This window comes from Siniperca chuatsi, linkage group LG8, assembly GCF_020085105.1.
Source record: "Siniperca chuatsi isolate FFG_IHB_CAS linkage group LG8, ASM2008510v1, whole genome shotgun sequence".
Lineage (NCBI taxonomy): Eukaryota > Metazoa > Chordata > Actinopteri > Centrarchiformes > Sinipercidae > Siniperca > Siniperca chuatsi.
In genome coordinates, this window is record NC_058049.1 from 20,395,807 (window position 1) to 20,420,554 (window position 24,748).

A 24,748-nucleotide genomic window follows, 5' to 3' on the forward strand; every position below is an offset into this window, starting at 1 on the left:
AAAACAAGATAGGAAAGTCATATCCATTAAACAGTCATTCATTCTGCTGTTGCACCTAATTGAGAAAGCAGTACTTTTTTTCTGTTTATATAACTTTACAGTGGGGACAATAAATGCAGAATGACTTCTGTCATTACTGCCAAAATCTCATTTCTCAAGAAGACATTCTTCATGCTTTACCAGAGGAGAGTAGTACTGTACAGAGAGAAGTTCACAATGTTAAGAAATCCCAAGTGAACTAAAGACCCAGAGGTCACAGAGATGGTTAGACATCCTCCTTATCATCGCTCTGAGAGCTGGCTGGTAAAGAGACCTGTAGGGTACACTTACAAAATAATATGAAGCTGGAAAATGTTCTTATAGGAAATCGGTATGGAGTACATTCTCCCATGCAAGAGCACATCCTCTACATCTACAGTGAATCTTGCCAATTTAGCCTGAAGCTCTTACAACTAGGCGTTGAGCAGAAACACAGCATCCATATCTAGGCCAACTATCATGGTGTGAACACACATACTGTATAGCCGGTTGCCAGTAAAGTCACTTTGGCTGGTCCTAACTTTGATTTCTGGCATGTTTTCAGAGTTCTGTCCCTGTCTGGCGGCGGCAGCTTAGCTAATGAGCTAACCATGAGTGTAAAAGCCTACCTGCTGGCTTCAGAGCCCAGACTTTCAAAAGAAAGGCAGGACAGCTAAGAGCCCGGCAGAAATGCATTTCTTTCAATTAGATTTTGAAGAAGCCCTGACTCCCTTCCACTCAGCCTCGCTGTTCATATGGCTTGGCTCAAAAGGATTTCTGAGTTAATATCATGAATAACCGCAGGTTTGGTGTTTTGTAGGTGACAAAACAAACATGACTAGAGTTTTGTTTGAGGACTTTGATTTGTTTAGCACTTACTCAGTGTTCTGAATGATTAGCAGCTAATAGTATTTGTGTGCCAGCATCACTGCAGTTTTATCAGTTGCACATCAAATTAAGTGCTTTGTTTGCTTCAGAATTTGCAGAAAGTAAAATCCAAGTGACCAACTTCTGAAAGTTTTAGAGAGCTCCAAAACCTATTTAGATGAGAAAATGTGTTGATATGAAACCATAAAGCTTTGATTTGTGGTGAGACATTGGCACAATCTTTATGTACTTTTGGCTCATTGATTCACTATGCTGCAGGGGTCTGCAGAGAATGTCGACTATTTGGAGCTGCTCAGCTCTCCACAATAACAAGGACTGACTGTGAGATTTGTACGAACAGTTCTGTTGGTTCTGGGAGTCTGTTTGAGCAGGGCACATTCAAACAATGTTACCCAGAAGGCTTTTTTGTCTCCGCGCAAGCTACAAATGACAGCATAGTATAGCTGCTGCAATTTTTGTAAAGAGAGGAGGAGGAGGACGGGGGGAGGCTGGTCAACCTTTTGTAGGGGAGCAGGGAATATAGCCTCTCATGACAGACATGGGGTGAACTCAAAGAGGGTCATTTCATAGTGAGGGTAGAGAAAACACAAAATAAAACAAAATAAGTATGATGAACTTGAAACCTTCGATTTTTCTTGCATGGTTTTGGGACTGCAGCACAGAAAATGTGAAGCTGTATGCTTCTGTGCAGCAGAAATGTCCCTTTTCTCTCTCTCTCTCTCTCTCTCTCTCTCTCTCTCTCTCTCTCTCTCTCTGTGTGTGAGAGCTGTAGCTTTTGCTTTTCCATTGGTATTCCACCAGATTCATCACCACATGAGGATGGCGTTCTGCCATCTCTTTGCTAACATAGCTGACAGATAATTCTAAATCACCTCCTGCTTTAGGGACCGGCAGCTGCTGGATTGTTTTAATCACAGATAATTGATTTTATTTTAACAAAGCATATGAGAGGAGAAATCCTACCACTAATAGATGAAACTGGGAGTGTCGAACAAGAAGACGATCGGTTAAATGTTGTGCTATTACTGATTTCTGTAGGAACATAATTCAAATGTATGAGCCTCTAATTGTAAATCTGTTACTTGTTCCTCTTTGCTGCCTTTATGATCCAAATGAAGGATTAAAAATGATGAAGGTTAAATCAAAATGTATAGACGTGGTTGAACTGAAAATGAATCAAGTTGTCAAAGACTTAAAAATGTAAGTCACAGTGTCTTTGAATCTGTTCCATTGCTCTGTATGTGGTTCGATTTGCAAGAAAATGCTTCAAAAATCCCCGCGAGTGTTACTTAACAAATGGCCTCCCAGGAACAGGGGTCCCCCCGGCTTTTATATTCCCAGAACTGTCATTCATTTAATGGAGGGGTTCTGCTGACCTCGTTCGCCTCAGTAATTTCTACTCCACCTTAAATTACATATAATTGCAGCAAATGCTACAGACAAGCACACACTGCATTTTGGTAAATGTAATGCTTGCTTTGTGGCATTTTGTTGTACAAGAGTCTCCTACTCATGAGGCTAGACTCTGGTTAAGCTGCTTGGCGCAGAGCAGCTCTGCTGCAGATTTATAGAAGAGATTATACTTGTACCTACCACCTCTTACCCATCCCCTCCAAATGTGTGTGTGATATATTCATAGATACACATGTAGGTGCATGCATAATACCATATATGTGAGTGAGGTAGAGACTAGATGTATGGCTCCATTTTAGGAATAACTACTCGCTAGAATAGAACAATATTTCAAAAACATGTTCTTATAAATTGCCCACCTGTTCCTAGTGCACCATGAAGCAAAGTTATGTAGCATTCTTAAATAATACTAGCTAGCTAGTGTATTAAGTTTGTTAGCATTAAGGTTGTCTAAACATCTCTTTACTTCTAAAGGCAGCATCCTCTGCACAGTCGGTGATATGAAGTCCACATTGTACTTGAAGCTAAAGGCCTGTGAAAGAATTTTTCATGATGAAAAGTTGTATAAAATCAAACAGAGCACGTACTGTAGCGGCATACAGAAAGAAATTGCTCTTTTCCAACATCACGATATGGAGGCTGTATGGAATGCACTTTGTGATTCACTAATTTGAACTGATGCTCCCTCCTCTCAGCGCAGAATGAAGCACAGTGAAAATGAAAATGTTGTCTCAACGCTTTTGTCTAAGCTCCACACCATGTGGGTATAGGCCTGTGTACTGGCAGGCGATCCATGCTTTGACAAAATAATCCCTCTCTGAATGGTGGACATTATCCACCTCTGACGCTTTCACCAGTTGATCCGTATTCTGGGACTCTTCCATGTTAACCACCATGCAGGATTGCCCCTCTCTCAATTTTATGGGTCTCCTTTCTTTTGCAAATTGCATGTGGTTAATGGTCATTTATATATTATAAATGATGAATATTCTTTTTCTTTTCTGTTTTTCTTGTGGAAATAGATAGATGATAGATCAGTGTGTGTATCAAATCACCAGTTACAGATTTGTGAAAGCACCTCATTAATTAAATGACAGACTGATAGTGAGTTTGTCTAAATTAGCAGAGGAGTTAAGTCTCTAAATTACTTATCCTGTCTTTTTCTTAATTACATGAACTATTGTATACATTATAAATTATCCTCATAACTGGACCCCAAACTGCTGATATTACAGACGTGTCTCCAGTCTGCTGAAACCGTGTGAGACATTTGGATAAAATTATCATCCACTCCTGTTAACAAATCTAATCATTTAAACACATCAACTAGGGATGCAAATTTCAAAGAAATTCCCTAATTGATTATTGGAAGTGTTAACAATCAATAATTGGTTAATCATTAAAGGTACAATGTGTAAGATTTGCCCAGAATTTTAGTTCAAAACAATCCAAAAATAAACTAACCTTATCAACAGAATGTGAAGAAGTAACAGTTCTGACGTCATGTCAAAGATGTCTGTGTATTGTGTTGCAGAGATATCTGCTAAACTTTGCTTGGTAACCTGCTAGCCCTGGACCGTCCTGTGTTGGAATACCACTTGTATCTCGAGAGACGATATTGAGTCACTCTTTGCATCGAGTCTGCCCTCAGTCCAACATGATCCAAATGGCATCAATATATGGTTTTGATGTGGCTGTTTTCTTGCTACTTTGGTCTTGCTAAAACTGAGCTAAGCAAGCTATAACAAAAACTATAGGCGGACGCCACACGTGAAGATTATGAGATAGCAGTGCTATTTTGACCGGCTCGCAGACTTTCAGCAGATTGGTCAAATTTTGCATATTCTTGCCCTGCTGTTAGTTGGCTTTTTTTTGTATTGCAAAGTTTCTTACACGTGTCTAACTGTACACAGTCTTGAACTGTGTCATCACTTCAATTAGTAAATCATGCAATTTTTGCACAATGCTACCCCCTATTTGTTTGGAGCATAGGGCCAGGATTTACACATTGTACCTTTAAAAATTCTGTAACACAAACTACTGGTGCGGCCCACAATCATCACAAAATCCAAGTAAATTAGGTATTTGGGCAATATGTCATATAAACAAAAATAATCATTTAAATTTCATCATTATGCGACGAATGGCCAGACAACTTCAAAATACACTAAATACTAAATACAGCAAATAATGCTGCACAACTTCCAAGCTTTACTGGAGGACATGAATTAGATTAGCCTCAACATGCTGAGCAGATCTAGCACTTATAGTTATAATAGATAGTCTAACCCCATTTTCTTGTATCAACTAAAAGGGCTCTGGCTTTAAATAGCCGTTACCAAGCAAACATAAAATATGTCTTATTTTATTTAAGATAAACATACTGTAGGTCGGGGTGAGTCGAGTGCTGTCTTTTCACTGTATCAAAACACCTGCTCAGGTGGGACAAATGTCACAGGGATGCACAAATACTGTCGTACCAATTTTTGCCAGCTCAGGAAATCATCAATCTGCGACTTGGCACTTCATTGTATGGCGGAAACCAAACAAATATGCACGCCTTTTATCAGCCAAAGACTGTCATTCCATGTTAAATTAAATGGATATGGTGTTATATCGTCAATGCACAGTGTTTTAATCCTCACAAGACCGACTCTGTAATCATACAACCATTTTGACGACAGCGAGGGCTCGCAAGTCGTTAACATGGGAATCTTTCTCATCTCTACCATCCATCTCATATGACGTGAACGCAGCATTAGCATGAGCCTCTGGATAGCTAGCTAAACCAGACAGCTGCCAGACAACAATTTGTTGGGATTTATTTATAGTGTTACTTTACGTTGAATGAGTCAACAACTCATACCAACTGGTTACTCAGTCAGAGTGGTTGGCTAGCTCAGGACTGCCACAGTAAACACAGCAAAGCAGTTATTTTTCAATTATGGAGGGCACTGGAAGACGGGTGCTCATTTAATCCATATTACCCCATATCCCTTACAATCGGTGTAACTGTAACTCCATCTCATTAAACTGACAGAGGACTGCTTAGTGACGCAACCCTGTACTGCACCCAAACCACAGTACATTTTCAGACAGTCACACTTCTCTCATCTTCTTTGTTGTCGGTTAATACATTTTTAAACAATTAAATTATTTGTAGCAATTAACCTATAATTGATCAATCATTTACATTAACATGTTTAAAAAATGTAGATATGCGTGGTGGTCTGAGGATCCTGCTGAATTTAAACTTGGAGAAGTGGTTTAAAATGAATTATCTGTGTGTTTTTGGTGCATGAAGCCATAAGCTATGAAAGTGATATGATGTAACTCAGTCATTAAGAAATTCCTGCTTCATGTAACCTATCTCCTTGGTCTGCCCCCTCGGTGGTAATTTCCCCAGTCAAGGTCATGGCCATCAGCCATCAAGCAACCATCAGTCATTTCCTGACCAAGTAATACATATAAGGGCTAATCATTAATTACCATCTCTTGACATGGCCTGTTTTTTATTATAAATTGTGACAAAGGAGAAATTAATGTTTTAATGAAATAAATTGGGTGCTGTAGGTATAGCTGACAGTTCACTTGCACAAAGGAAAGTCACATCAAACTTTAAAGTGGCTCTATTTATCCACAGGCAGAGTGATTGAATATGATTTGCCCAATCTATCCCAGCATTTTGCTGTTCTTTCACTTAATCCCTGGAGTGCAGATGTTGTCAACTCGATTACAACTCCTGGCATGAATGAATACACTTGGCACGGTGACATTTTTTAGATAAATATCTGTCTACTTGAGAAGACACTTTTAAGCCTAGAGCTCCAACAAGATTAAATGGCTGGGCAATTGTTTGTGAATCTGCAAATGATTTGAAACAAAAGCAAAAATGATCAAATATTTCCGTCCTTTTCTTGTCCTACCAAATAGAGAGGATGGATTCATTCAAGGAAAGATTGGAGCTCTTCTTTAATATCTCTCAAAACATGCAGCGCATTTCATATTTCTGACAATTTAACATAACTGTTTTCCCTTAATTTGATGGCCAGTTATCTTTTCAGAGCTGCCCATGGATAAAACATGTTGAATGAACAAGAATCTGGAATGACTGATGAGCTGACGTCAAACTCACTATCACTCGCTGGGATATCGCAAAAAAAAAGAATGTCCTGTGTCATCAGACTCCCATTATTATTTTTCCCCCATCTAACAGCAACCTGATAATGCCTGCTGCAATATGGAAATGCAATGAATGAGAAATAGGTGAATTAAGAAGAAGGTCAAGCTACTCATGCCTTGTTGCTAATGTGTGTACATTTTATTTCATGTGGATGTGATGGGAGAGGAGCGTTCAGTATTGATTAAAAATCCAGAACAGAATGTGGCAGACAGACAACAGAAATGAGCATGAGGGATGGAGAAGAAAGAGGGAGTGAAGGAGAGAAAATGGGTGTCCACCAAAAGTGAAATATTGAAGCAAGAGGCGGAAGAACTTGAGGGTGTGTAAGAGAGAGAGAGAGAGAGAGCAAAGAGGAGAAGCGGCAGTGATGAGAGAGCGCATTAGTACAAGAAAGAGAGAGAGGAAGAGTGAGGAGTGATGGAGGGAAGAGAGCGACAGGCGATGGGGAAAGTGCTGGAGTGCCCCCCACAGGCCTGCTGACGTACCTCCATAGCAACAGACACTGATCCATGTATCATTGTAATGCATTGCCTGTGTAAATTGAAACATTACACAATGATCACCTGAATGGTTGCAGTCATTTCCTAATAAGATAAGTGCAGTGAATGAAATGAATGCAATTTCTTTGTCTGACAGACTTGTTTTCTCATTAGATAAAACTATTTAGACTTTTTCAGATATATACGATATATGCAGCCAGAGAAAATGAGCTAATGCAAACCGCAACATCTGACGGGTTGCTATCACAAACAACAAAACCATTGCCATGCAGACACGCTGAGACTTACCTTGCAGCTAAATTCATGTGGAAAAGGAAACTCCACACCCCCCAAGGTCAATCAGCACATCACATCCTACTTGTGTTACCATGAGAACAAGAGGCCCAGCAGTCTCATTTATATTCACAGTCACACAGATGTACATTTGCAATGGCAATTAAATGCCATTTTGCCTTTGTAGGCAGAAAAAAAACTGCGATGGGGTGATTACAAAACTAATGCAATGCATCTGCAGCAAATTATGATTTGATTTTAAGTAACTTAGTTTTTCATAGATTTTTCATGCGACCCTCAGAAAAACACATTTGAGTTGGGATAATATGCAAGTTTTATTATTGCCATTCATTTTCCAGCGAAAAGTGTGTAGTCACATTCAAATTCAAAGTGGGTGTTAAAATGCCAAGAGCACATTTTAAATAATTTTATGAGTGAACAGGATTTGAATCAAGCTAAAAGCAAAGGAGGCTCTCTTTTGAGTGTGCGAACAGTAAGTGCCCTCCATCTCTGTTCCTTGTCTGTGCTTTACTCAGCACAGTGGGGTCACTGGAAAAACTGAATATCTGGATGGTTCAGTCGGAGGCAGAAACACAAACACACTCCTCTGTGTGTGTGCTGCAGTCTCGACTGGTAACTGTCAACTGGAGTGCCAGGAGCTGGAGGACCGTCAGGGAGAAAAAGGCACATTTGAAAGAGGAAGAGACGAAGAATATGATGAATGGCTGGTGAGAGATAAAGGTGAAGGTTACAGGAACACTTTCACCTTTTTAAAATTTACATTTTTCTCACCTAATTAAAAAAAAATTCACATGCCATATGCTGCTGCTGCTGGAAGTTAAATTATGATACAAGCAAGTTTCCAATGCTTAACGCAGTGGGCTCTGATTTGAAGGGTCAGGTGTTTCATGACTAAACATGCTGAGGCTCTCTATAAATAGTGCAGAGCAAATGCTCATAATGGCCTTGGAGAGCTGGGGAAGCATGACTGACATTTAGCATGTCCATATATAACAGAAAATTCTCAGACCTGCCCGTAAGTTGTCCTGTAGGTAGCCTGGCAGAGTACTTATTGATCTGCAATTGCCTCCTAAAGGCATCTCTCAGCAAATAAGGAACAAGGCGTAAATGGTCATGCATTTATTCATTCTCCTCATGACCCACTCACCCAGAGAGGATAGTAAAATACACATAGTAGATAGAAATGTGTTTACACATACTTGGTACATCTTGAGGGTTGATCTTGAATAGCTCCAGAACTGCCTGTAAGTTGTCCTGTAGGTCGCGCAGCAGAGTACTTATTGATCTTCTGTTGCCTCATGCCTCAATGGTCATGCATTTATTCATGATCATTCATGGTCACCGCAGTATACCAGCTAGATATACTGCATTTTTCTCATTGCTGTAGAAAGTTTTGCACATTTTTCAAGGACAGTTATGTTATGAGCTTCTTCACTGTTTATCTTCTTCTGAAAAACCAGCCTACTGACCATCAATCACGTGACCCTGACCAGGTCAGGTCGTAGCAGTCCATCCAGTCTCAGTGCAATTTTCATTATTATTGAGGAGCAAGTGTAATGCCCCAAATCTACAATGCGTGCGAGTTTGGCAGCTTAACATGACTGATAAGTATGTGGAAGCATTGTTTAACGTAAAGCATCAATGCAATAAAACATCCAATCGATCATCAGTAATAATAAGTAGAAAAATAAATCGAGTTTCAAAGTAGCTGCTTCTTCACAATCTAATGATTAACTCTGAAAAAATGGCACATCCATGCCTGCGCATCCGTTGCCCCAGCAAGGACTTGACAACAATAGCACACCTGGGCTCTGCCATTCCAGCTCAGTGTAATCAAACACTGTGTGCACAGAAAATGCAGACATGTTAAAATCTGAAAGGATGACATTAAAGATGAGAGATGAACGGGATGACAGAGAGCTGTGTGAGACAATAAAATCAAGGCCATCCAAGAACCAAGATGGATTGATGAGTCCATTGAGTGGAGATGGCAGTCAGCCAGCTAGCACAGAGGTCAGTGCAGAAGGATATCTCTTGGAAGAAATGATGCATTTAAGAGGGCCCTGGCTGCCAGGGTGGGCTCACTAGCGGGGAGAGAAAGAGGGAGATATGAAGTGAGCGATGGATGAGGAGGCGGGGAGAGGAGGCTGGTATGTAGATGAAGTGGGGACGTGAGAAATATTTAAAATGAGAACGAGAAACGATGAAGAGTGAAAGAAAGATCTGTTAAGCAGGATACAGGTAAGTGGACAATGGGAGGGGAAATATGGAAGCGGAAGTGAAAAAGATTAATGAGGGGATAGAAATGGACAAAAGGCGACAGGTGGAGAAAACATGATGTGATGAGCCAAGTTAATTTGAGTTAAAGCTCGAAGCATTAATAATAAATTTGTCACATTATCCGTAACAATGTTAGAACAATAAGAATTCACCCAGCACGTGAACACATAGTGTACTAGAGACTCTTTCTTAGAGACACTGGGCTCCATACCACAGCGTGAGCCAAAAACATTATGCCTAGGGAGACTGGTTTTATTAATCAAACTGATTATTCAGTGAGTCAGGCACTCACACAAACAAGGAAAAATAATGGGTTTGAGCCTTAGCCACCAAAAATGAAAAATATCACCCATCTGCCCATTGTGATTTGCTGCAATGGATCTGGCTAAGTGTCTGCTAACACCACGGCTGGCTAATTGAGTTAGGTTTATAACGGTGAGGTCCACAATGACATTTATGCAACCCATCTGCCACATAAATAAACAATGCAGATGGAGATGAAGTGAATCAGTTAGAAGTTAACTGTCTGACTTTTCAAAAGGTCTCAGTTCTCTGTTTGGCATGGCGTCTCAAGACCCTGCCTTTATTCCCTCCACTCTCCGCTCCTTTCAAATTCCCCCCTTGACATTCCCTCGTAGCCTGAGGGCGGCGGAAATCCGTGCTGGAATGTGAACAGCAGTAGATGTTCATCATTTCTCTCTCCTCACTTTTCTGACAAGGAGATAAATGCTGCACAAGTTATTAGTCGACTCTGGCTGATTAATATCCTCTATGGAGGCCGTACAATGCAACTCTTTGCTTCCTGTTGCAATTCAAGGTTACTAGACTAATAAATAGAGGTATTTTCAGGGGGAAGTAAAGCAGAAAGCTTTCGTAGATGTGTGATAATGGTGATTTAACATACTTGTTAAAGTGAAACATGAGATCTTAAGAGGCGAGAAAGACAATGCTCATTTGATGGAGAACAGCCACATCAAAATGTAGCATGAATGAGTTCACTGACAGGGTTTCAACCAAACTTCAGAGGTAGACATAAAGAGCTTAACTCTTCTTTTAACTTGCCATGATAATGTTTGATGTGTCAGCTCATTGCATTTCTCTCTATTTAGAAATGTAGTCAAAGAATGAAATTAATTCCTTTAAGATGTCCCCAAGGGAAGTTCTTCAGATTTTTCGTTTCCTCCTCCATCTGTCAAAATCATACTCTCACTCCAATACACAGCCTGCAGAGTATATAAATCGAGAAGGTTGTCGTAAATGTATATTAAGCTTTTTAGAAGCACAGTGAGTTGACAACTACCAAGGGCTAAATCGCTCAGTTGAAGCAGAACCTGTTCTCAGGCGAGACGTAACATCCTCATAATCCAGGTCATATATAGAGAGCTTTTTAACCCACAGGAGCATCATACATACATGCATGTGCACACTGCGTGCACATCTTAGGAGAAGATAAAAAAGAGTTTCCTTTCAGGCAAATAACTGTGTAGGCTAAACTGCAGATGATACTTTAAAATATACAAATACCATTTTTAGATTGTGGGAATTCTTTTTCCCTTACCAAGAAAATACATGCTGTGGTCGATGAAAAAGAATATGATCTAGTTAAAATGCAAAAACCTGTGGCACCTTGAATGATTAAAAGCAGAGTGGCAATCAGTCGCTTAGTAGACTGACAGAAAATCAATCAGTAACTATTTTGATAACAGTTTAAGTTGAGTATTTTTATGCAAAAATGCCAAAAATACAGTGGTTCAGACTTATCCAATGTGAGGTTTTTCCTCCTTTTCTCTGTTGTCGTATTTTCTGACTTTTTAATGACCAAACTATTAATCGATTACTCAAGGAAATAACTGGCAGATTAATCGCTAATGAAAATACTTAGTTGCAACCCTAATTTAAAGTTTCAAACATTTCTGCAGTTATTTTTTTCAACTGTGATGAAGCTGCTCCACTGCTGGAGTATTACTACAGAGTGAGTTTGGTTTCTGTTGCTGACCTTTTGTTGCTGCAGGTGCTCTGCTGTGCTTAGATGTTTGCTGCAAGCCAGCAATGTCATTTTGTATGACTAGCCAGGCAGGCAGCACTAGTAAGTTTAGGCAGCTTGTGTTCAGGTTGTTACTTCAACCTCTCCTCATTGGGCACACTCTCCATCTGCCTGGTCTGTGTCAGCTTGGCAAATGTCCAACAAGCTGTGGGTAACCCCTCCTTTCACTGCCACTGCATTCACATGGGGAAAGAAATACCTACAGCAATGCTTTGATAGTTTTTCTAAAGCGCTGAACACCGCAGCTGGCCTTCTCTGGATGAGAGGAATGAGTGTGGTGATGCACAAAGAGCTAGCTCCCCTTGTAGTGAAATGTTGGACAAGTTAGACTCACCTCTTTTGACCACAGTACCCTCTGTGCAGTCCTGCTTTCACTGTGACAGCTAAGTCCCATCCCAATTCAGCTGACAGACCTGCTTGCAGTTTGTGATCCCTTTGACAAGAGAGCTTTAACCTACCTCGCTCAAAGAAACGTTAGACTCCAGATAAGTTGCAGATGGCAGCTCAGCCCCCATCTTTCTCATTGCGCTGCAGAGGTGTGAATTCCCTCAATGTAGCTTGGCCTGCTGCCACGTCCAGTGCAGCAACAAACATGGACTGTGCTTACTTCCGCCCCTCGTAGCTTCACTCTTTGTTGAACTTTGCAAGATTTCAACTTTTACCGATAAACTGAAGCTGCTGTTACTCTGAGTTCCTGCTGTATTTCTTGCCCTAGTTCATGGAGGTGGATTATTATTGGCTAGTCATTTTACAAAGATGTCAACTCTTACAACGCCTGAACACCTCTCAACGTCAAAGCCAAAGACCTACCATGCTCATGTAGTTATTCCCTCACTCTGGCATCAGCACAACCATCTCCTAGGCACAGACCGGCAGAACTCGACTTGTACCAATGTAAAATACTCCATTACAACTTAAATGTTGATGCATCAATACATCACTTGTAGCTGGTCGAGGTGGAGCTAGTTTTAACTACTTTATTTACAGCTTGGTTAGTGTAGTTCAGTGGTTCACAACCTGTTCACAACCCTCCCTAACAAGATAAATCTGAGGGGTTGTGAGATGATTAATAAGGGTCGGAAAGAAGAAAAAACAGAGTTCTGTTGCACACATTTATATTAATTTTTTGTAGCTTTCTCTAACCTTTGTTTTTTGTGAAATATTGTAAAATTATCTCTTTGAGTGTCTTTTTGTGGAACTGTTAGCAGCTCATAGATGCCTGAAACATGACAATAGGTCGCATCCAGACACTGCTTTTTTGAAAGAGGTCACAAGCCAAAAGGGTTGGGAACCATTTAATCTTTAACAATGCATTATATTTTAAGCTTATCATATGTTGCTTGTGTCAGATCTTAATCTGAAAAATAATTAGTAGCTGTAGTTGTCAGATAAAGGTAGTGGAAGTAGAAAGTAGCTTAACAGAAACACCCAAGTGAAGTGCAAGTACATAAAAATTGCACTTAGTTACTTATATATATATATATTTAATTTAGAAATTAATATTTATAGATAATTTAAAAATAGCAATATTTCACATTATGTAATATAATAACTTCAAAACTAGGCGAGGAAGCCATACTATCTATACTGTTTAATTCCTATTCCCTGTAAGCCTATGCCTGACTACTAGCACTAAGCTCTTGCCAACAGGGCTATAATTTTTCCATATATTTACATACTATTAAGTACTTTATATTAGGGAATAACTGGTCTAAAATAACAGTTCACCAGCCTGTTTCTATCTACCATCTCAATTTTTTCAGCAGCTATCTGTGTTTACTTCATTGGTATTGATGGATTGTCACCCAGGGCACACCCTGGATGAAAGGCACACATTGGTCGACACAAGTTCAGTGTTATCGTACTCTCTTGGGATCTGTCCTTATTGGTAGATGCACAATATGAGCCCCCTTTTTGAACTACTGGATTCAGCAGGTCTGCTTGAGGTATCTTAAACTGCCCTGTTTTTGGCTCTCTGCTTTGCCAAGATAATATTTGACTTTCATGCACTGTCGGCTCATACCTGCACAGCCAGGGTAAATTTTATATTATATTCGAGATTTGTGTGTACTCATAAGGCTCTTAACCTGTCTTAAAAAGCTATTGCTTTTGACATATATGTCTTTTTCCCTCTTGTGTCTCTTGTGTTTTTAAGGAGCAAAGGAGACCTTGTGGGTCTTGTGCATACATGACACATATTTAAGGCATGTATACCCGGCTGTTGACTCATGCAATCAACTGTTTGCGTGCTTTGTAAATCCAGCTCAGGGCAAGCACTGTCGAAACAGTCCTTTTGGATCATGCATACTATTACCACAGCCGTCACTGCTAGGAGGGCAGATTGCCTGGCAACACTCACATTCGCTCTCACAGGAGTGAAACTGCTTCTTGGAATTATTTAAATGACTTTCATTGAGAGATGCCATTGATGATAACTGTGTTTCACCTTAACACATTCAATAGATATTAGCATGTGAATGTGAGAGGTTCCCATTAACCTCTTCTCTTCTCTTAGCTGAACTGCCAGGTTTTGTTAGAGTATTACTTTATATCCTTCACACAGTTGGCGTTACACCGGATGAACCAACCAAAGTGGAACGCGAGCTTATCTACATAACCCCACTTTCCAGAGAGAAAGAAGTGACATGCAACAACAGTTGGCCTTCCTCCGTCCCTCAGGACTTGGTGAAGTGCTTACTACCAGTGCAGAAACTCTGGGAGTAAGCATGTTACATGAAATAATTATGCACCGCAAAAAGACAGGACCTTCCCCTGACAGACACGTGCTTATCAGTCATAAGGATGCTCACACTGAACTTAAATCATCTGGGACACAAAAATCCCACAAACATCAACTTATCTTGCACCTTGTACCTGTCCTTCAGCGAGCTTATATTGTACTACATTATACTGTAAATACCTCATAGTACTTGTGTAGTTACAAAAAAAGAAAAATATCTTGTACAAGCAATAATGTAAAAAGATAAATGCATTGTGTTAAAGTAACCCTGTAAAATAAAATAAATAAAACCATAAGGTAGTTTCTGGCCCATTCCAAAGCATTTATTTGGTGTTGAAGCACAGTAGTCAGGTTGTCTCAGGTTTCAAGGATTATTGGGTGGGTTTGTGCTGTCAGGGACGTGCTGTACTCAGGCTGTTAAATGGTGTGTTTCACTCAGGGACCAAGTATCCTATCAATCTAACACTTTAGAGTGTCATCAATTCTGTGGACCTTGGTGTGCTCTGCAGCTCAAAAGAATGGACCGTGTTTTACACAAGCTAAATCATAATAATGCTTCTTGTTTTTTATTGGTTCACCATCATATAATATATTTTTGAACATGTAATCTGCTGCTTTGTCATATGTTTTCCCATCCCAGTATAGCCATTATTGAATAACACAATAATAAATAGGTAATTTTACACCAATGCCATGCATTGCTGAATTTCCTAATTCATATGTGAGTTCTGTGCTGCTGCTTAGAGAAGCTAAACACTTGTGTTTACTGCTGTAGAATCTGTTTACTGTTGGATCTCAAAATAAATATTTCCTTTGAAATGCAAATCATGGCATGCACAAAAGATAAAAAAAGAACGTGTATAGCCGTCTTTTCTGCTACTCTCCTCTTGCCGAGGAGCATGTTGTGTGTACCCTGAGCTTAAACATGGGTTTTTGAAGATGCTGTCATCGTTTATGTTGTCTGGTTGTTTGCTCCTGGGAAATGCTCTCGTGATTTTTTTCAAGCATTTTTCTGACCACTACCTCAAAGAAGAGCATTTGCATCATTATTGCAAGTGTGAATAATGAATAAATTATGCTCAGTGGTACAGCAAACAAATGCAAAAGTATGTTTATAGTTGTATAAAATGGGAGTGAAGGATCCCTGCATAGATTTATCAGATTATTGAGACGATCTTCCAGCTGAGCTTTGAGCTGGTATCTCTTTGTACAATGACACTTCAGAACCTATTCATCTTCTGTGCCAGCAGTTTCTGATGCCTTTTTGAGTATTATAAAAGATGTCCGCTAAGCCTTAATCAGAAGAGCTCCTGATCAATAGTGAGAGAAATGTAATAAAACATGTATAAATGTAAGGGGGTCCTCACATTGGCTACTGCACTTTGCATCACCCTGCATATTGATTTCTGTGCTGCGCAGCAGTGGAGTCAACTAAATATTTAATAGGCTGCACAAGCTCAGGAAATTACAAATGGATATTTAATGAACTGGTTGGATTTATATATATCACTTCAACATGTGCACATATGTAAAAGGGAGGCAAATCCTGTTGGTCAAGAAATGAATGTGCTTTATCTCATCATCTGAGTCTTAAATTAGACCATCAAGTCTATAATGTCAACTCCTACCAAAGAAATTTATACAGAAACAAAGTACTTTACATCGTACATTTTATCAAGCGTTACCATGGAGGGTGAAACTAATGTGATTGAACTGCATGTATGCAGAGATACAAAGATAAGACTGTCCATTTGTTTTGGAATACTAGAGTCGTGTATGTGCTCTAAATGGTATTAGTCTAAAATCATTAAAGAAACAACCTATTTAAACCCAAAATTCACATGGTTTTTACATACTGCAGCCTAAATTTAGATATCTCTAGTCGTAGCTTGAGGCAAAAAAGTTGAGATTCTGTTGAAAATATCAGCAAGACAACTCTGAGGATTGGTAGCAACAGTGAGAGCTGACAATGAACGGGGTGGCTGGCATTGTGCACAAAATACTAGTATCACATATTGTGACAATGCAAAATGAAATAAAGATCTCCTATCTTCATCACCGTATATCTCCATTTCACTTGTTAGTGCTCCAGTTTTGTCTGAGTTGTGGCAGATTAGTGCCTCAAGGTTTTAGTGTCTTGCGTCATGTTCATAAACATTGATTACTTGTCTAAGATTACAATTATAACACATTTCTGCTTTAGCACAGCTATATGTTGAGCTGCATTACTGTAGTTTAGTGGATGGCAGCATTAGGGATGTTGAAAGCAAGTCTATGTTAAGGAATGGCATCAAACAAGCAACACTATGCCAGGAAAGAAGATTAATGCTTCTGTTTCATGTACACATAATGTGCATTTCGCTGGGTGCAGAACATGAGCAAAATATTCCTGCTTTAAGTAACACTAAGCCTGATTGATGAATCATACAACATGCCACCAGATGCTGTAACTTCCCAAAGATGCAGTTCTTTATCATAAGCGTGACAGTCCATGGACTGCACTCCTTCACTAGCAAAGGTCTGATAGAAAACAAAAATATCAAAGACAGACCAAGGCATTTTGTGAATTCCTCCTCCACACTCAAGTGCTTTCCCTTGTTGCTGAATAGAAATGCTTTTGATCTAAAACTTGAGGCCGCTGTGTTCTCAGATGACAATGAATATTACATGGAAACAGCCTTGAGAAGCATTTCGGCTTCCCGTCCTCTACAATGATGTAGCATTTGTCAACAGGAGCCTAGACCGCAAGCAGGACTGGGGGCGAAAGACAGAGACTCTAAGCAGACTTTCACAGGATTAGTACTGCAAACAGTTTAACTAGCCTCAGTGACAGCTGCTGTCACCTAATTGAATTCTGTAATTCATCATTCATTCTTGTTTACTGCCAGTGCAACAGGTGACAGGCTGATAAGACCTCTCCGAAGAATTAAATGATGAATGAAAGCTACTGCTACTGTCAGTGTGTGTCGTGGGCTCCCTGCCTACCAAATGACAGGATGTCTGTGTATTTGGTTACATCAAAGTCAAAATGCTAGTTTCAGGTGAAATCACACAAATCTTTTGAACCTAGTAAACACCATATAACTCCCTCTCTGTGCAGTGCTCCATTATCTCGCAAGAGAAAAGGGTAAGGAGGAAGAAATAACCATTATGAAATGCAATTACAAGTTGCTCAGGGGTCCGAACACCCACGTTGTGCATTACATCGGGCCAAATTTTCTTTAGCCATGGTGAGTGGTTGCTCATTGCAGGAAGGATTATCTCAGTTCATTTCCACCAGACTTTGACATCATTTCTCAGTGTAACACTCAAAAATTGATGCACCTGGATTTCAGCCAATTCAAAAGTATTCAAAAAATAATGTCATTATGGCTCTGCAGTTTAGGATTTCCTTTGAGTTCAAGTTAACAATTAAGGAATATTACATGAGAGGGAGTGCCATATACGATGTTTTCACTCAGAAGTACAAGCTGGTTAGTTTGTGTTGCCTAGCTGCTAGCTGTTGATTGGTTGCTTGGTTGCAGATATTAATCAGTAAATAAGAATGAGTGACACTTGTGTGACACTGTATTGACGTATATTGGCACTTATCCAGATGGCTGTGACAGATGAGCCTACTGTGCTGTATTCAGTCTTTAAAGGTGCAAAAACAGTATGAGGAGCTTGTAAAGAATGTATTTAATGCTGGATTTCCACCTTAAATTTTAAAACTAGTCTCATCATTAACATTCTCCCTGTTTAGGCTTTATGTTTATTTTTCTCTAAAGCTAGGAAGATACAGTTCCAGCATCTTGAAAGCGTCTGCAGATGCAGTGGCACCTGATTACTTTCATCAACTCTTCATTAGTTATGCCTTAATCACAGATCATAGCAGCTGATGCACCTGGGAGTGAAATGATCTTAATATGGCTGCTGGCAGAGATGAGCTCTCCAGCTGTTTGCTGCCCTCCAAAGCTGTCAGCCCTCATTTGAGCCAATTGCCCTGTGGAACTCAATAATCAAACCTGTAATAACCTCACACCTCGAATGCACCGGTGTGCCGGGCCCGCCGCTACACATCCCATTCCTCTCTCCGTCTCTTCCTTTGGCCCAAATTTAAGTGTTGTAAAGGTCTGTGTGCAAATGGCAAACCAAGTATGATTAATTTGAGAATATGCCCACCTGAAACTACATTTTTCAAGTTAGTTCACATGGCTTGGCATGTGTCTTTCCATTTCTTGAAATTGAGCGAACACATTAAGTGTTTTTTTGTTTTGGTTTCGTCACAGACCAGAAGTTACCCTTTCGCTCGCTCGCTTTGGTGGACAATAAATAAATGATTTTACAACAAATGTAACATTAACTTGGATCTTCAACACTGGCATTATTTACAACAGCAGTGAGAAATGGGAAGTCTTTTATATGCTGATTTGTATGCCTGTACTGAAAATAATTTTTGTAAATCATGCATTAAAACCATTTGACTATCCTCAGAATGGTTTTCCAGTAAAACTTTACCCATCAGCCTCAAAACAGATGCCATAACGTGTGTTTGTTCAAGCAATACATTGGACTGCAGTGAGTTATGAAAACAAAGGATTTTCCTGTGCTTGGACTGCAATGAGAGTTTACTAAGTGTCATTGTGTAGAAATAAAATGTCGTGCAGGGAGTATTTTGGAAAGTGTTTGCCTAATTACGTGCAACATAAGGAAGTCGCAGTCTGAAGATCCCACATCTCATTGTATTTAAAGGATACTGTCATTAATGTACCTGGCCTTTGTGCCATGTTAATGCAACTGTGGTCTACTTCAAATATAAACATTTCACAGTGGTTGTCTATTATACTAAATCTTCCTTGATGAGTGCACAACCGCAGTCTCCTTTGTCACATGACTTTATAACTTGGAGGCACCGCCTGCCATGTCCTGTAGCGTTCTTAATGAAAAGAGTTTAAATCTTAAACTTTTCTGAACAGCTTCCCTTTTTCTACTTTGTCTAACAAGGTAGGTATTCTATTTCACTTGGGAGCTTTCAGATATGTTTTAGTCTCCATGGTGTGATGAGGTGTCAAATCTACCAGGGGAAGGCAACTCTGTGGAGAGTCTGTCAGTGTGCTAAGGATCAAAGCCATTTGCAAAGAGCACACACACATCAAACACTGCCGTGCAACGTGTTACCTAGCAACCCCAGACCAGGTGTTGCAGAGAGTCGGAAATATTAAAGCCCGCATTCTTCCTGTTTTCTTCAAATACAATTTTAAAGGAAATCGATAAAGCCGTGAATGTGCACTGCATGCGAGAGGAGTGGAGAAGCCTTTTTTTTCTCTACAGCAGACAACAGGGGCGCGAAGAAGATAAGAGTGTAATATCAAAACCTGAGGTGGGAGGAAAGAAAATATGAAGGAGTGACGCATATCCTCTGATGGATCACACTAATAATGCCCATATCCTATCCATAGAAGGAAATGCACAATGAATTGAGCACCAGAAAAAATCGTGACAGACACACACACACCTCACCGAAGAGAGGAGTGTGATATGTGAAGCTACAAAGGCCCAATTCCACTGAGTGGCCATGTCAGAATGGAGTTAGGCAATTATGTGTGATGCAGCAGAGTACTGAAAGGGAGCAACGCTTTGAGCACTAAGGTGAGGCCACTGGGTCCACGTGCATCACAAGCAGCCCTTTATCATGATTAGTACCCAGCTGTCATATTAGTAGGAAATTAAGCAAGCAGCACGATAGTCCTACAGTTTAACAAAGCTGAACAGGGGGCGTCCATGCCTGCCGTTACTGGCAACAACTGTATCAAACTACTGGCAGGGTGTGAGGTCAGATTCCCCCCCTAGTGAGGTCAAACATAAGTCAATAGTTGTTTGAAATGCACCACTACCACCTGGACGCAGGTGAGTATGTGATTTAGGGGCGTTAATAAATACCGTTTCCTTGTGCCTTGTCACGCCAGGCCAGTTTAGCTTTATTTACCTATAAACGGTGATGGTCATTGCGGGAAGCAAATGCGAAAAGCATCAGGAACAATATGTGTGTGTAGCCCCCTCAGGAACACTTGAGAGAACCACGGAGAGTGATGTGGCACCGCAGCCGTCCCAGCTTGTCTGTCTTAGCCAGCGGAAACAGGTGTAAGCTGTGAAAGTGCTTGATGAATGTTCTCTTTAGTGCCGGTGACTGACTGCCCTTATTCAAACAGCAGACAGCTCCTCTGGCTAAGTACTCTGGGAGCAGATACTGTACATGGCTCACACAGGCATATAGTGCAACCAGGCAGACAGACACACACAGATACATGAACACATGTGCAAATATAGACACATGAAGACATTTTTAGCATGCTTTAGTATCACACAAAGCTCAGTTTGGCTCCACTTTGATAAGAGGACACTCAACAGGAACGTGATCACTGATTTATTTTCTTTGTTGATGATAAGAGACATGAGCTCCCCACCTGTAGCCTCCCCTGGGGTGGTGTATGTGGGCGTGTGAGTGTGTGTGTGCATGAGATGCATCCATTCTGATAATTATTACACTGCAAGGATGAATAGGCTGCGAGAGGATACAGCCCCGCACTTGACAACTTAATCAAGCCGCACAAGGACAAAAATAGGATTAAAGAGGGAGAGAGAAATGTGACAGACGTCTCTCTTTTTATGATCTATGAATATCGTGTGAAACAAAAGGACAGCAGTGGATGGACAGCCTGCGAGATAAAGACAGTCTGTTCCCCTCTGGGCTGAAGGGATGACTGACAGAAGCACGGGGTTGCGATCTGACTTCCCCCCCCCCCGACAGAAGAAATAAAAAGTCACATTTAAACAAAGAGCTCGCCATCATACATAGCTTTCATCTCTTTCAGTCTGACTATGACATGCATGAAAGGAAAATATGCACACGCACACACACCAAAAGCACAGGCAAGCAAATCAGCAAATGCCCACTTTTAAAGCATTCCATCCTTTATTACTTTTGGGTTATTGCTTTTTCTTTTCTTGGCCGGCCTCTGATTCCCCCATGACCCCCCCCCCCACTGGTGTGGGGAGCTGCATGTCTGATGGCCTCTTGTAACCTTTCAGTTGACACCACGCCACATGTCCCAAAGAAACCAATTACTCCCTTGTCTGACGCTTTTCCGCAGCTCGATATGCCAACTTTTATCCAAGCACGCTTTGGTCCAGGGCAGTAGTTATACACTATTTAACTTTTTATTTCAGGGTTTTTTTCTTTAATCTTACGCATTTGGTGGCTCTTACACAACATAACATTGTTCATAAGCACAATTGAATTTATGAAAATAATAGGCAATTAGAAAACACTGCAATGGTTTGTCAAGTGCAGTGATGTGAATATAATGTGAATGTGTGTTTGGGGCAGTGAAGCAAAGACAAACTACTAACATAGTAACATAACTGGTTCAATTGGTCCAGAAGGACAGCCATCATGTACCACAGTCAGGAGACTAGTTTAAGCCTGAATACAGTACATACATTCCGCATTCTCACACCTTGTGTATCCATGCACCGTGTTATATAATGCAGTGCAACTGAGCTTCATTAATCACTTTTACACCAAATTCAGTCCTTATAAAAAGAAATGGAGTTTGTCCTGCAGGTTGGAATGGAAAATACAATAGTAGTAATAGTATTCTGTACCAAATAAAGAGCTGCATATCTCAAAAAGAATACTACAGACACACTAACTTTTGTTGCCTTCAAAAGCTTCTTGTGGTCTGCAGCATGAAACCCTTTGAGAACAAGAGTATTCTTGATCTGCCTTGATGCAACTGAGCTTTTCACTGGGGAAAAACTGTATGCATATTTAGCTTTAGTTGTCACAAATTTCACAAGTTTGAACCAGCTAGCAGCGTGGTGTGTGGCAGGACCATCTCAGTGGATGTGTGGATGAGTATCAGAATCAGAAATACTTTATGTTTCTAATACTAGTATGTTTTAGTAATAGTCTATCGTTGTTGCTTGGATATTTGTATTTTTTTAAACAGGTGTTTGAAAAAGTTTAAAAAGCTGTTGCTACTATGGCCCTTTTGAAGGCACCTTGACAGAATTTATTCAACACAATGACTTTATCCTTGCCTGAAATAAGGGTGGAAAATATGAATGAAATCCTTTATCACAGTATATATATTTTCATGTCACGATATGGACATAGACTGTGATATGATGCATTTTCTGTAAAATCAATTGAGAAATGTTTGTCTTTGACTGTTCCAGCAAAGTAAATACAAGGCAAAACTAAAGTGCTGTATCACTTTGATGCAAAAATCATATAAAAATCCAATGTTGCCATAAAATAGCATGCAACATTGCCCACTATGGACCCAGAGATGTTAAAGGGATAGCTATCACAGTATAAATGGTATGGCAAAATCTCTGAAGGTAGAAAAAATGTATATAATCTGACATTATATATTTTCACATTGCCCAACCCTAGCCTGAAATATAATGTAGAAGAATGTGCATATTCCACACACAAATGGTGCTATTTGCTTAATCTTTAGAGAAATATACAGGAAAATTGCAGGAAAATTCATTTAACTTGACCGTCTGATACCTCTGACAGTCAAAAACTAGATCTTACACACAGCAGTCAAACTAGGACTGTATATTAATGCCCTATGACTGGATTTACTAATGTAATAATGATAAATAGAGAGAAACGTATACATACCGGTTATTATAGTAATGTGATTTAACTTGTTGAGTCCTCTCATTTCTCATTCACTCTCTGTCATACCTCTCTTTTCTGAAGTATTCTTCAAAAATCTTCACCTGAAGTGCAACATGATTGAAAGTATTTAAGCTAATTCTCAGATTTACAGAAATAAACCTGCTTCTTATTCAAATACCTTCTGCTTCTTTTCTCCGGGGGTCATTGTGTGATATTAAATCACTTGAAAATGAATACAGGGATTAACAGAGTTTCTACTACATATATTTAAAATGCAGTAATTTGTAATACAACATACTGCGCTATCATTTGCATCATGGTGAATGCATAGAATTTTCTCACAGTAATTTGTACCAAATAAAAGTTATATATATATATATATATATATTCAGTTATTTATATATATTTCTTCATTTTCAAACCACTAAAGATACTTTTTGTGTCACTTTGGCAGAGTAACCAGTGCAACAACAGCATAACAACATTTCTGTCTTTGAGCAGGCGCATGCTTCATCAAACTTAATCACTCCCAAGTGGTGTCCTCCTCTAATCGAACACACTCAGGCCTCTGCCCAGTTTGTCACTGAGGAGGTGAGTAAAGTAGAAATGTGATGGTTTACCCTTTTTAAATGAAATATTATATATTGCAAACAGTTTAAATGATGTAACATGATCGGTAAATTCCCTTATGGCTCTTTTGTCATAAATTGCGACATACACTGTGCTATTCCATCTCCAAGTTACAATTCATGGTACAAGAACCACCTGGGAAAAGACAACCAAGAACAATAGTGCTATTTTAACAGATGGGAATATTCTTCTTCTTCTTGTTTTTCCTCTTCTTCTTCTTCTTCTTATTATTATCATTATAGTTTTCCCCATCCCTGACTCAATAAAGTACATTTAACATTTAACTAAGTCTGCATCTTTGCACAAATAAATGTAGTGAACAACTTATTTTGCCTGTGCTGATTGTTGCATGAGAACGGCTCAGTGGTTTGTACTGTCGCCTCACAGCAAGAACCCGACCCGACCAGCTGGGGCCTTTCTGTGTGGAGTTTGCATGTTCTCTTCGTATCTGCGTGGGTTCCCTCCTGTAGCTCCTTTTTCCTCTTACAGTCCAAAAACATGCAGGTCTTGTGAATTGGAGACTCTTAATTTCCTGCAGTGGGTGTGAACGTGAGTGTGAATGTGTTTGTCTATAAGTGTTAGCCCTGTGATAGCCTGGTGACCTGTACAGAGTTTACAACACTTATAGGCTGCAGCTCCCAGAGACTCTGAACAGGATAAGCCGATAGAGAAGATGGATTGATGGATGTTACATGTCAATGTGCAATGATTTGATTCATATCAATGAGGGGCTGGAGAAGTAGTCACATCACTCAGACATGTCAAATAAAAGCACACTGTCATTTGTGAGAGAAATTGACAACATCGGCAGTTAAAGTAGAGAATGAAAGTCGGAACAAATATTTTATGTTCAAGCTCCTCCTCCGCCAGCAGCTCACAAAACTTTTTAGGTCTAATTTTCTAGATCTAAAAAGTCAAGAAGATTATTCTTCCTTTCAACACTTATTGACTGTGTTTTAGCAATGTTTATAATATTCAATCCAGAGGCTTTGGAGTCACACAGTCAGTTTACTAATATAAAGTACAGGATACAGTGTGATGGAAGAAATATTCAGATGCTTACTCAAGTAAAAAGCAGCAA